Below are 13840 nucleotides of genomic sequence, written 5' to 3'. Positions count from 1 at the left end.
TTCCCTATGGCCAGAGACCCCCTAAACCTGCTATGCCCAGTGTCCCCCCAGACCCTGCCATAAACGCACAGCCCCCTGCACAACACCACCCCTGCCCAGCGCTCCCTGCTGACAGCGCCACCACAACTTCCCAGCACCCCACACAGAACCCCCAACACACACATATTTAGTGCCCCAACACATACACATCTTCCCAGCACCCCCAGGCCCTCCAGAGACTCACTGCCCCACGCCCTGCCTCCCAGCCACACTCACCAGCCCTTCTGGGGGGTGACAGTGTCTGCTGGGCTGAGCCGGCAGCGCAGCCAGGCCTGGTCCCCGGGTGGGGAGTCGCTCCAGCCCCTTGGGAGTGGCATGATCAGCCAGGCATGGGCCTGCCCCAGCAGGGCTTCCTCAGGATCCACTTGCCTGGAGTGGCAAAGCCAAGCCCCCCCCCCCCCTGTCTCTTCCCCAATTGGCCGAAACTCGCCAGGCTTCTACACCAGCCCCAGGTGGCTCAGCTCCAGGGAGACAGGCGGGGCCCCACAGAGGAACTGGCCTGTTTGTGAGGTGACATGGAGATTCAAAACTGAGAGTCCAAAACGCTCCTTGGCATTAAGACCCAACTGGAACAGATCTGTCAATGCTGGGAGCTGCTGCAGGAAGGAAAGCAAGACCTTGTATATATACCCTGTAGAGAAGTCAGGGCATAAAGTAAAATACCAGTGCAGTTGTCTGTTTAAAGTGACTTCTAGTTATTTTAGCAACACTCTGTGAGTGGGAAGCTGGTGCACTGGATTGTGCAGCCACAATATCTGCATTGAAATGGGATTATTCTTATTGTAATGAGCACACCTCAAAAGATTTGGAGATGTAGTTCAGATAAGCACCAAAAAATTGATCCCAACCTCACCCTATCCAACTTGTTCTGCACCACCATGGGGATGCAAATCTCATGAGAAAAATTGCCATACAAAATTATATTGTATTGTACTTCCTTCTACCAGCTCAGCAATACAATGGGAAGAACTTTTCTTGCAGTATTTTGTTATTTCCACTTCCTGAGAGTTTCAGGAAGTGCGGAGCAAGCAACAAAAGTGGGGAAAAAATCAGGAAATAAACCAAACATTTCAAAGCTTCGGTCCAGCTCTCATACCCCTCCTGTAAAATGCACAGATCCCTTTTTCTGAATTTATTTATTGTTTCAGTCCCCAAAACTTTCTCCTTTTCACAGTATCCCTCAAGTAGGGCTACTCATCACCATCCCAGTCTCAGTGTCACTCCTCGTATGGTAATATGATAGGGAAGAATTAGCTTTATACGGGTATATTGATTTATTAGCATTTTACTTCTGAATTGGACTCCACTAGGTGACCTACAGTAGTAGTGATGCTATTATGAAGTGATGAGAACACAGAGGTAGGAAGATGTAAGTTGCACAGGGCTTCTGGATCAAATTTACATTCCCCCCGGTCAGCTGTTCCGTGGCATGCAAGAGGCACTGGGAGGGAGGGGGAGGAGTTGATCAGCAGGGTCGCTGGCCTTGGATGTGACTCGTGGACCCCCTGGAGTACCTTGTGGACCCCCAGGGGTCTGTGGACCCCCAGTTTCAGAAATACGGTTCTAGAGTATTTCTAAACTTGAATTTGAGTTTCTTCTCCTGCCATTTTGCTAACATGATGCGTTTCACAGCCCAGTGCTGCAGGATAGATCTGATTTCCCCATTATGCAAACTAATAATTTTCTCTGTCTTTCCCCAGGGCAGACAAGAAAATGTTAGGACTGAGCAGCAATACTGGTATCTTCCAGTCCAAGACTCTCTGAACAGACCCATGGACAAAGTGAGAGTGCACCCAGGGCATTTGCTGCACACATATGCAAAGAGCAAGTCGTTGTGCAGCACTATCAATGCTAATAGAACAGTTCAGATGAGACACTTCCCAGCCTATCATGCTACCCGCGTCTTCCACTCTATAATGCTCTTTTCATCCAATCACTGTCAATTAAGTCAGTCGGTACCATGATTGGTTACCTACCATTTGCTGAAAAATATTCTCTGACAAAACTACTTCTTTCTTATGCAAATAAGAAACCTGTGTCTGGGAAGTGATCTAATTTAACAAAATTTTTATCAATATTCTAACTCAGGTACTAATACCAAGCTATAAATGGTAGATAAAGTTGGGCCAATTACACTTTCCCAAAGAAAGCTGTCATGTAATAACATTAATCAGATAATGTATGAATAAAATTACTAGACTAGAAAAAAAATACTGTTATTAGACACAAGAGTGACACCTAGAGGGAGGAAATAGGGGATATCTGGGAAATTCAGTTTCACAGTAAATTCGGCACATTTACATTCCAAAGCATGCTTCTCGTTATTGAACACAAGAAGTGAGGAGACAACCGGAATCCTTTGCTTAGAAAAGAAGAGAGATTTATACGATTGAACAAAGAAACCCCCCTTTAAGACACAAAAGCCTTCTCATGTCACAGTACAAAGCACATAGGGCCAATGGTCTATCTAGTCCTCTGTTCTGTCTCTGACAGTGGCCAGTACTGAATACATCAGAGAAAGAGCTAAAACCTCCAGATTATACCAAGTTGTATTACCTAATTATACTGTACCTTGGGATGCAATGTCTTTCTGACCTCAGCTGATGATCGGTTTAAGCATTAAGAATGTTTTAAAACCCAGGAAATTAGAGTTCACAGGCTTGTTTTTTAGGCTTTCTCTGGAACCATGATTGTGATTCCCTACTTAAACTCTGCTGAATTAATTACTTGTGAAATAGGAAGAAAAGCTCATTGCTGGACACACTTGTAAACAACTTAGCGTATCATTTTATTATCTGTGAATGAAAGAAACGATCCTCACAATTGTATCCAGGTGGCTCACCTGATCCCACCCATCTTTGGTATCACTCAAGCCATCATGGCTAAATTCTTATGGCATGGTGTGACTGGGTATAATTTGTCTGCTGCTGTATCAAGACACAATGGCATGAACTTAGCTCAGACAGGAAATACAGCTTGAACTCTCAGCTTTCAGGTGTTTGTTTCAATATGTTTTTTCCTGGCTTAAGGTAGTTCTATGTACTTGGGTATCTCCTTTTTTCTGCTGGAAGACGTCTTCTTTAGCATAGCCAATCACATAATATGCTCATGTGGCATCCTCTAGTGGCAAGCACAGAAAATTTAAACACAAACTCTTTAATATAGTCCCAAGCTTCACAGGCTGAGAGACCATCATTCACATATATGACTAGAGAAAGGGACAGCCTCATGAAAGTAACATACTTTATAACTTCGTAATAGCTACCATTAAAAGACTATGAAGCTTCTACCGTCTCCTTGTTCTGTATCCTCAAGATACAGCAGTCTTTCACACACACTGTGACCTTTTTTCCCCACCAATATGTGCCCTTAACCTCCCAGAAAACATGCCCTCTAGTTCCTGATCCTAACCAACCCACTCCCATCCTCTCCACACTTTGGCCAGTATATGAATGAGTTTTGAAACATTTAAAAAACCCAGCTCCTGCTGCTTCTTCCCCACATAAAGGCATAATTCTCTGTTAAGACATCACACTTGTTTGCTGGGAAGTTGATGACATCACAAATAGACGATTCTGAAATAGACCAGAGAAAAAAATTCTTAACCAGTTCCTCAAAACAAGAACATCTTGTGGTTTCTCTCTGAATTAACTGCTATTTTCCACAAAAAGTAAGAGCTTATTTTTCATTAGCAAATGTGGTGAAAGTTGTTTATGAAAATAATTTATTCTAACCCCGAACAAGTGTGTAAACATGCACTTGCTATTTCTTCCAGGATGAAATTTCACTAATGTGTTTGATGAACAGAAATGGAGGAACAAATTGCTTCTGAGAAAATTCACATACAAGCTCATGAAAACATTGGCTTTTAATGCAAAATATATTAATAAAATTGATACATTTTTCACAACTGCAGTGTTGTGATTTCAAATGGGGGAATAAACAGAAGGAGCAGATGGACATTCATAGAAAAAAAGATAATGGAAATGTCACTGGCACTAAAGAACAAGGGAGAGAATGAGAGGAAGTTCTGGTTATTTAGGCATGATTGTCTCTGAATCTTTTCAGATCATTCCATAAGGAGCCAGGAGCTCTAACTGAAGCCAGAGTTTGCCAGTGCTGTGTTTGTGTGCACTTGATTTAGCAGGCATGTTATTCTGTCCTTGTGGCCAGCTCACCTACATACTGACAGAGGTGCCACAATCATAAAATGAGGGGGAGCCTGATATTGTCAATTTAAAAATGAGGGCACTTTTATTAAGAATGAGGTTTAATGGATCTGTCATGTGTTTATAATGTAGTCCTCAAGAGACGACTGCATTTGTTACTGTTGCTTTGTGTTATGTTGTTACTGTCTCCAAGGGAGGAGAGAGACTACATTTCAACCTTCAAGGGTTTGTTTTTTTTAAATCTGGGAATTAATAATCTCTGCTTGTATAACAGAAACACGCAGGAAAGCAGATGAGGCCATGTCTGTGGAATGTGATGATAGATGATCCTGTGGGTAATGTGCTAACTGAAAAGGAGAAAACAAAGATAAGAACCCAGTGCCGTATCCTGAGTGCATAAGGGTTCATCTTGGTGAGGTCCCAGACTGACACCTGTTCATGAGTTGGCACAGATTCTATTCCTATCTCTTTCCCTGTAGCAGCCAACTATCTTCTCCTCTGTGACTCTGACAGCATTGCTGCTTCATGCAGCACAATACACTTTCAGCCACTACAGTCTGCTGATCTCAGAGCATGAAAATCAGGCTAAACACTGAGGGACAGATCCTCAGCTGGTGTAAATTAGCATAGCTCCACTGAATCTGATTTACACCGCCTGAGGATCTCCCCCAAAGACTGAAATGAGACTGTAACCCTAGACTTAGCTTACAGCAAATAGACATTAAAGATAAACTTGCCAAGAAGAACTTGGGAGACCTGATTTTTCTATTAGAGGGGCCAACACAAGTTGGTGAATAAAGAGACATCCCCAGTATGGTTCCTGGGCTATTACCTGCTATACACTGCACCGAAAATGGCTCTACATTGTTTTGTAGGAAACGCTGCGTTCACTCCAGAGAGTGCAATTCATTTGAAGGGTCTATGAGGGCACGACAAAGCACATAGCTATAGAATACAAAGCATACTACTGCAGCGACCTCAAAGATAGGTAATTTATGCTGGCTGTATATCCACCATCTGTGGGAACTGAAGATGAGAGAGGGATACAAACCCATTAATAGTTAAAAAATACTATTAAAACTGTTATGGGAAAATTTTAGAGAACCAATGACATTTCAAACAGGGTCACTATCTATCCTAATTTAATGGGATACCCCTGATTTTGACAGCTGACTTGCATCTTGCATTAAAAGCATCTCAAAATACCATATCTTCAAGGCTGAGATAAAGTAATGATGCTATGCTGCTCTATCACAAAGCGATGACTACAGCTGATGGAAAATTTTCCATCAAAATATTTTTGGGGGAGAAAATGGCTTTTTGAAATTGTCATGCCATCTCTGGGATCTAGCTATGGACATGAAAATCTTACATGCAGGGGTCAGTTTTAGTTGAGAAAGAACGATAGAATGGTAATGTCATGATTAGTGAAATGAAAGTGGTTTGTGTTCCTTACCAAGCCTCACCCTAGGCAGCAGAATTTAACGTAGGCTTTGTAGTAATTCCCTGGTTTGGCACAATTGCCAGTGTTAATATAATAATGTTCAGCAGATGTGTGCAAGGAGGAAATCCACTGTATTGGTCATGGAAAACTATGCCTGCAGACTGCATTTCTGTAAGTCAGCATAAGAAATGTGTATCAACAGAGATATCCTTCCATGCTCAGATGATTGTGTAGTAATCTAGGGGTGTGTATTCTGATCCTTCATTGAAGTCTCTTTGGAAAATCTAACTTTAAATGCCTACAATGTCTCATACTCCCACTATCCAACTGTAACTCAAATTCAATTTTTTGCTGTTTGCACAGGAGAGAGAAATTTTCTATGAGCTGACAAACAGATCATTCCAGAATGTGTCTGCATTTCCAAATATATGACTAGACAATCATGAGTTGATCTGGATAAAATCGTAGTCTGGTCTAATCTCCTCACAGAATGCCAAATAAGCCTTTTCTGAGGCAACTCCCCCTTCCAAACAACTTGGTTACTTAAAAAAGATCTTTGTGACTCTCCATGCTTTTGACAAGAAACACTGGAAACAAAATACTGCAAGGGAAGCTGCTCATATAGTATTTTAAATATGTATTATAGCAATAGAAATAATAAACATAATAATGGTCAAACTAAGGAAGTACAGGAATTCTTATATGAAAATTATTTTTGTTAAATTTCAAGATAAGCATTCACAATTCTGAGTAGAAATCCAAACAATTTGGGAACTTCTTGAAATTTGCCCATCATCAAAACAAACCCCAAGAGACAATGCTCCTTTACGACTGGTGCACTGAATAGGCAATTTCAGGTCCACATAAGATGACTTCTAAAAGTTTGTTTAGTAGTGCCTAGAGAGAAATGTATGCACTCTGTAATTAATTCTAATAGCCCATTATCTATGAACCTACACTCAGAGGTACAGAAGAGTGGCTGGCTGCAGGGAATATCTTTTGACTGGAATGTAGTCTTGCCTGGTTGAACTAACACAAGGGTGCATTAGAGGCATTTCAAATCATGTAAGCCTATTTGTTCCTACAGTATTTATGATCTCAGGTCAAACCTGTCCCACAGCCTGATGACAGAGAGCCTGCCACACAAACTGAAGTTTTACTCTGCCTTTCGCTGCCCTAGACACAAATCTACCAGGAGCCGAGGGGTCCATAAAGCCCATAATAATCTCTCACACAGAGGAAATTAAAATAAATTACTTTCAGGTGGAAATTTGACATTTAACCAAAATTTAGCATTTGCATTTTTGGTTAATTCCACAATAGCATTTTTAAGGAACACACCTTTTTAAGGGCTTCCAGGTGGCTGCATTTGGGGGCAGCAGCACCAAAAGCAACTGAAGTTATTTGCTAAACAGAGGGTAGATTTTAGGGTTTAACAAACAAACTATAAAGAGACTGTAAAGTGAACAACCTCTCCAGAGACTCCCACATACATCCAAGTTTCAGCTACAGTTAATGTAGCCAGGCAACTCAGGCAGGCATCTATCTTGTGATCCAGTTGGGTGTCTGACTTGCACCCGGTTGGCATATATAAATAAATTCTTCCAAGTTTTTCTGCATGCTTCTTTAAAAAATGGAACAATCTTCCAGATCCACAGAGAAATATTAGACTGATTAGTAATGTCACCTCGCCTACCTTGTACTTGTGTTGCCAGATTGGTCAGGTGAATACCAGGGCTGCAGTGTGCCTTCTCCCAGCACCTGACCAGCTGCTATGAGAACAAGGACCTGAAGAGACATCCTTGCTTTCTGGCATAGCTGCCTGTTCTCACCTACCTGTATATTTGTGTAATGTCTTGCATACTTTTGAACATGATCCTGAATGGTACTACCAGAATACAAAATAATAATAATAATAATAATAATAAATAATGATATAGCACTTACATGGCACATTGAATCCTCAAAATAGTTTACAACCATTAGCTAATCAAATCTGTGCAAGATCTCCCCACGTGCTGTTTTAGCAAGCATCCTTCCTCGCCTATTTTGCTTTCCTCTGTGTCCATAGGCTTTTTTAGTTTCTGCTTATTTTAGTTGCCCAAATCCCAGGAATATTCAATGGGACAAGAGCTCCCTACTCCCTTAGGCTCTTTTCAAAATCCCAGCCTAAAAGTATTTTTCCAGCCCTACATTTGTATGATTCTAAGATTCTATATTGCACACAAAAATATGTTTAAAATGTTATTAAGATTGCAAAATCAAGCACTTGAAGATTTGGAAATTCCAGAATTCAGGCTTCCTGTGCACCTTAATTCGGCTCCCTTGTGTGTATGCATTATGATATCATCTTTATTACAGAGCCACATACTATTTTTTGCACAGGCCCTCTGCTTCACTCAGTTTAGGACCCCCTTTCCCCTCCGATCCCCCGTGCCAAATTTCAAGTCCCTGCTCCAAACCATGGAAGCGCTAGAACTCTAGAACTCTTCAAAGAAATGGTTGCCATAATTTTTTAACATGGGCCATGTTTTTCCCTGGCCTCATTCTTGGAAACTGCTGAACTACTTAAGCTTGGCAAAATAATAAGCAACTGTAAACAGGTCTTATAATGGGACATATCAGGTAACCTGAATAATAGGCAGCGCTACCAGCTCTGCCTACAATATTAGAGATACAGAGAAGTCATCATCAAACCATTCAGAACATGAAAAGTTTGCAGCTGCTTCTGATCCTACGTGACTATGTATTCCTGTCCTCAGCGCAACGCCCAGGTCCAGGGAGGTTGTGGTCTGTCTCCTACCTGATGAATGTGCAATCAGGTTGCAATTAACAGAGATATAAAAAGTTGTGAAATGCAACTAATGGGGATGGTTGGGGAGTAAAAGGCAGAAGAGAACTACAGCCCTGCAGGCCACTTCCCCCATACTCAGATTTTTTGATTTTCCGTTTCTGCTCTAAACGACTCAGGACAGGGCTGTAATTGACATGTGAACCATGCAAAATGTTTGTGGAATTCCCTGCAGCCCTGGAAAGGTTTAATCTAATTGGCTCTGGTGGCTTCCTCCGAACAGGTTTTACTTCTGGATGCTTGCTGAAACCTGACTTCTGGGACAAATCAACATGTTTGTTTCAGAAGTCTGGCTCCTAATCACAGACTCCAGTCTCAGCACATCCATGCTAGTATTTACTCAGCACAGGACAGATTGTACAAGATGTATAAGAAAAATTCAGGGACTTATTTTTCACTGATCATAGCACCAGATTCTTTCTCGCCACATGATTTGTAACCATTCTGTATGGAAATCCATTTTAGAACAACATTAAATACATTAATGCAAACTAGGTACTTTTTAGAGTGTGCCAGCACATCAGAACTCTTTACAAATCGCATACCTCTAATGCACTTTGTTCCGCCATGTAGACAACCCCTGCGCCCCACTAACTTTCAGTGGGAGTCAGGCACTTAATCTGTTTAGATCAGAGGTGGGCAAACTACAGCCCGCGGGCCGGACTGTCCAGCTCGGCCCCCAAGCTCCTGGCCTGGGAGGCTAGCCCCGGCCCCTCCCTTGGTGCTCCCCTTCCCCGCAGCCTCAGCTCGCTCGCTCCGCTGCCATGCTCTCGGCAGCGGGGCTGTGGGCTCGTGGGGCAGCGCAGCTGCAGAGCCAGACCTGACCTGGTCTCTGTGCTGCATGGTGGCGGCGTAAGTGCCCGACTCCAGCTGGGCAGCGGGGCTGTAGCACCGCCAGCCACCGGTGCTCCAGGCAGTGCAATAAGGGGTCAAGGAGCGGGGGAGTTGGATAGAGGGCAGGGGAGTTTGGGGTGATGGTCGGAGGCGGGAGTGTGGCTAGGGGTCAGGCGGTTGGGGGGAACAGGGGGTTGAATGGGGACAGGGGTCTGGGGGGCAGTCAGGAAGGAGGGGGGTTGGATGGGGCGGCAGGGGACAGGGAGAAGGGATGGGCAGGGGTGCCAGGGGGGTCATCAGGAATGAGAGGAGGGGTTGGATGGGGCAGCGGGGTCCGGGGGTGGTCAGGGGACAGGGCTCCCGGGGGGGCCTTCAGGGAATGGGGGGTTGGATGGGGCAGGAGTCCGGGAGGAGCAGATAGGAGGTGGAGGCCGGGCCACAACCCCCACCCCTAACCGGCCTTCCATACAATTTATGAAAGCTGATGCAGCCGTCAGGCCAAAAGTTTGCCCACCTCTGGTTTAGATGCTTTTGAAAATCCCTCTAGCCACATATTTAGGCACCTAAATAGCTTTGAAAATCTCGCAATTCATGCTCAAACTGACCACTGATCAGTTTCTGGCCCTGGCCCGGTAGAGCACAGTGTGAAACTCTATTGCATCGGTTTTAACCTGCCTTGAAATGTCCTGGTATAATACAGCCTGAAGCCCAATTCTCCCAGTGAGGTTAATGAGAATTTCACATATCTATTTATTTTAGGTACTTATATGGTCCCTATTATCACAGTTTCTGAGCGCGTCACAATCTTTAATGTACTTCTCCTCACAACACCCTTGGGAAGTGCCATTATAGCAAAAATAGGTTAAGTGACATGCCCCAAGGTCAAACAGGAAGTGTGTGGCGCAGCAGAGAATTCACCCTTCGTCTTGCAATTCTTAGGTGAGCGTCTTAACCACGGGATCATCTTTCCTTTCCTGAACTGGAAGAATTGGGTCCCTGGATAATACGGGATACTATTCTTGGAGTTTTCTCTAAAACAGACCTTTATACAGCATCTCTCTGTCTCTGCTTTCATTTGATCTGTTCAGAGTATCTATGCATCAGTTTGTACAGACTATTAGATCTACCAGCCCATCTACTGGAAGTATTTGTCTCTCTCACATTCTGTACATCCTTCACCTAGTCACAATCTCCTCATTTGTCAAAATTATCTTTTTCTACTTCTTTCTTATTGGCTGCATAGTAATATTGGGAAGGTTACAATATAGCAGATCGCTGTGTATTCTAAAATGGAAAAGTGATATTTAGATCTGGAAGTTGTCCTTAGTTAGAACTAAGAAACAGTGCAGGGAGATTAAAAGAGCAGACATTGCTTCATTCTCTGTGGGGACAGGGTTTATGTGCTTCATCCTCCACACCAGTGAAAGGTAACACATTCAAATCCAGCAGAGAGAACGATACAGTATCTTTTTCACCTAGAAAATCATCTTGATAAATGTTTCTTCCAAGTTTATTAACGGTTGTGTATGTGTTAGAACCTGCCTTTGACACATGTAAACATTCTTGTCTTTGAATTTGTTGGCACCTACATGGAATAGGCAAACACTGTGGAGATTTGCAAATGAATGATTAATGATGGGATATGCTGAGATATGCAGACAAGAAGCCCTAAGGATTGCATTTTATACAGTCATTTCCCAAATGCCTAGTCATAAAGAGCCTCAGACTAGCTCCTTTTACTGTGTGTTATTTCCAACAAGAAACTGAAAGGAAAAAAAATGAAGGAGAATTTGAGTCTGAATCCTAGAGAATCAGTGTGCCATGCCTCACCTCTGATCCTTAGTGTGCAGGTTACAGTTGATAGCACATGATGGGGGTAGGGAACTGCTCCTCTTTGGAGCAACAGTAAGGTGGTCTGTGCAGCAGCATGGCTCACAAACTCTCTATGTGGCTGCTACAGTCACGGGCTCCATCCCCACTCATCATGGGTCTAGCCTCTGTCCTGGGTTTACTCCCGTGCCGCGGCGAAGAAGGCCTCTTCCTAGCCTTCTTGGCGTGCCCCGGGGATGGGGAGCGGTGCCAACTAGTCAATGGCACTGAAGGGTCACCACGTACTGACACCACGGTGCCCGGTGCCAACTCAGAGCAGTGCGCCGGAGCCAGGGTCAGCACTGACTCCATCAGACTAGCCCAAAGCCTAATGTCCCTTCTCTCTTGGCCCGAGGCTTAAATGACTTGCAAATCGTGCAGCAATCACTGAGATGGGTTTCCCCCAAACAGCGTAGACAGTCCATGTGTGGATCACTCACTGGCATAGATCGCCTACAAGTGTCACACGACTTAAAACCCAGGACACGGGGCATGCCCTGGCCTGGGTACTCTAGCTAAACTAAACAACTGTCTATCTACAGGTACCATACGCTGAACGATCAAGAAGCTTTGGGGACGAGCTACAGCAAAGCTGAAGCAGAGCAGCTCTGAAGCACCTTCATCGGTGGCAAGAAGGAACTGAGGGTGTGGGGAGCGCGCAGCGTCCCTTATACTGCACCGTGGAGGCACCACTCCAGGGGTCACTGGGGCACTCCTCTACGGGAACGGCTAGGGGGAAAACTTCCAGCACCGGTGCACGTGGCGAGCACGCACACCTATTGTGGAATACACATGAGCAATCACTCGAAGAAGAATTATACATCACAAAAAAAAGCAGCAGTGATCAAAAGGCAGGGTAGGGACAAAGTTCAGTAGGCCTGGGAAGCATTTCTCCATGCATTTAGGTAAATTAGATCAACTGAATAAACTGAGCTGCAGCTGTGAGCACAGCCAGGCTTGGGGAGTGCTGGAAAAAGTGAATTCATGTGGCCATCACAGCGAAAAAGATAAAATCTCCGAACCTAAATGGACTCTTAGACTCTCCTCATACTGAGGCACCAAGAAGCTTTAAGGATGATCACAGTAAAGGTGCATCTACACCGGGAAATTTTAGAAGTATTTTGCTGCAGTGGTATCTGTGGTGTAGCCATGGTGCAATGGTTAGTCCCTATGACCTGAGCCAGATCTAATCTGACTATAGTACACTATTAATATTCTTCTGTTGTCTCGTCTGGGCAATTAATGTCTGTATTTGAGATCTCAGTGAATCAAGAATCCGGGAAGGCTGCCAGAGCATGACCTTAATGATCATGATACATTTCATATTGCACCATAAATGTGCATGTGGCTGTACAGACAAGTAAAAGACAATGTCCACTCCCAATAACTTAACATCTAAGATGTCAAAGGTGAGGGCTGGTTCCGAACACTGAGGAGAAGATTCTTCACTGATTGAAGTTGGGTTCCTGACCCTGAGCTGCTGCCAGCTTTCCACTGATGGAGAGTTCTCCTGCACGGAGGGAATTGTCTCCTAGCCATCTCCAGCCATTTTAAGTTCACTTTGCACCACATATGCATAACTCTTTGCCAGAGGATGTTGTGAAGGCCAAGACTATAACAGGTTCAAAAAAGAACTAGGTAAGTCCATGGAGGACAGGTCCATCAATGGCTATTAGCTAGAATGGGCAGGGATGGTGTCCCTAGCCTCTGTTTGCCAGAAGCTGGGAATGGTCAACAGAGGATGGATCACTTGACAATTACCTGTTCTGTTCATTCCCTCTGGGGCACCTGGCATTGGCCGCTGTCGGAAGACAGGATACTGGGCTAGATGGACCATTGGTCTGACCCAGTCTGGCCATTCTTATGTTCTTATGTAATTAATCAAAAGTGGACTTAACAGGCAAGAATCTAGCTTCAAGGGAGTACAGGGACAGGAGACAGAAGTTACAAGATCATGTGGCTGCTTTGGTTAGTGCACCCTGATATTATTTTGTTTTGTTTGTTTGTGTCTCATCATTTATAAAAGGTTTTATATTTTAAATCCTAAAATGATGGAAGGTCCTATTTGTCACTGGCTTGATTTCTCCTGAGGATGTGGTGTCTGGCGTGATAGGGGATGTAGAGTGGCATGGCTGCCCAGTTGTTCCGCTGAACATTTAGGTGGAAAAGGCAGAGAGTCGATGGAACTCCCTCATGAAGCTCCATCATTGGGCAATGACAGATCCAAAATTTCTTTGATGCCACTTTATGCTCTAACTACACACTTCAGCGTTCACAATGACCATATAACACAGTAAAATTGCTGTAGCTACACATGATTTTCCTTGAGATGTTTCACCTCCTGAGCAAATTTGGATCAGTTACCTGTTGGGCAGGTTTTTCCTGCCCTGGGCTGAGCAGGACACTCAGAACTTCCGCAGGCAAAACTGTCATCTTTGTTTCTTTCTAAAGGCCATTCTATATTTATATCCCAAGCTTGGGAGAGCTGTGTGAACACAGCAGCCCATATTGAGAGAAAGGAATTCGACTGTGCTGCCTCTAGAGCAGTGTTTCCCAAACTTTTTACTAAGACAGCCCACCAACCGCTAGTTGTCTTTTTTTGCAACCCACCATTATATATATCCACTCTCCACC

The sequence above is a fragment of the Mauremys reevesii genome, linkage group 27 (assembly GCF_016161935.1).
Source record: "Mauremys reevesii isolate NIE-2019 linkage group 27, ASM1616193v1, whole genome shotgun sequence".
Taxonomy (NCBI): Eukaryota; Metazoa; Chordata; order Testudines; family Geoemydidae; genus Mauremys; species Mauremys reevesii.
The sequence above is the reverse complement of the archived record's forward strand: the minus strand, read 5'-3'. Positions refer to the sequence as shown.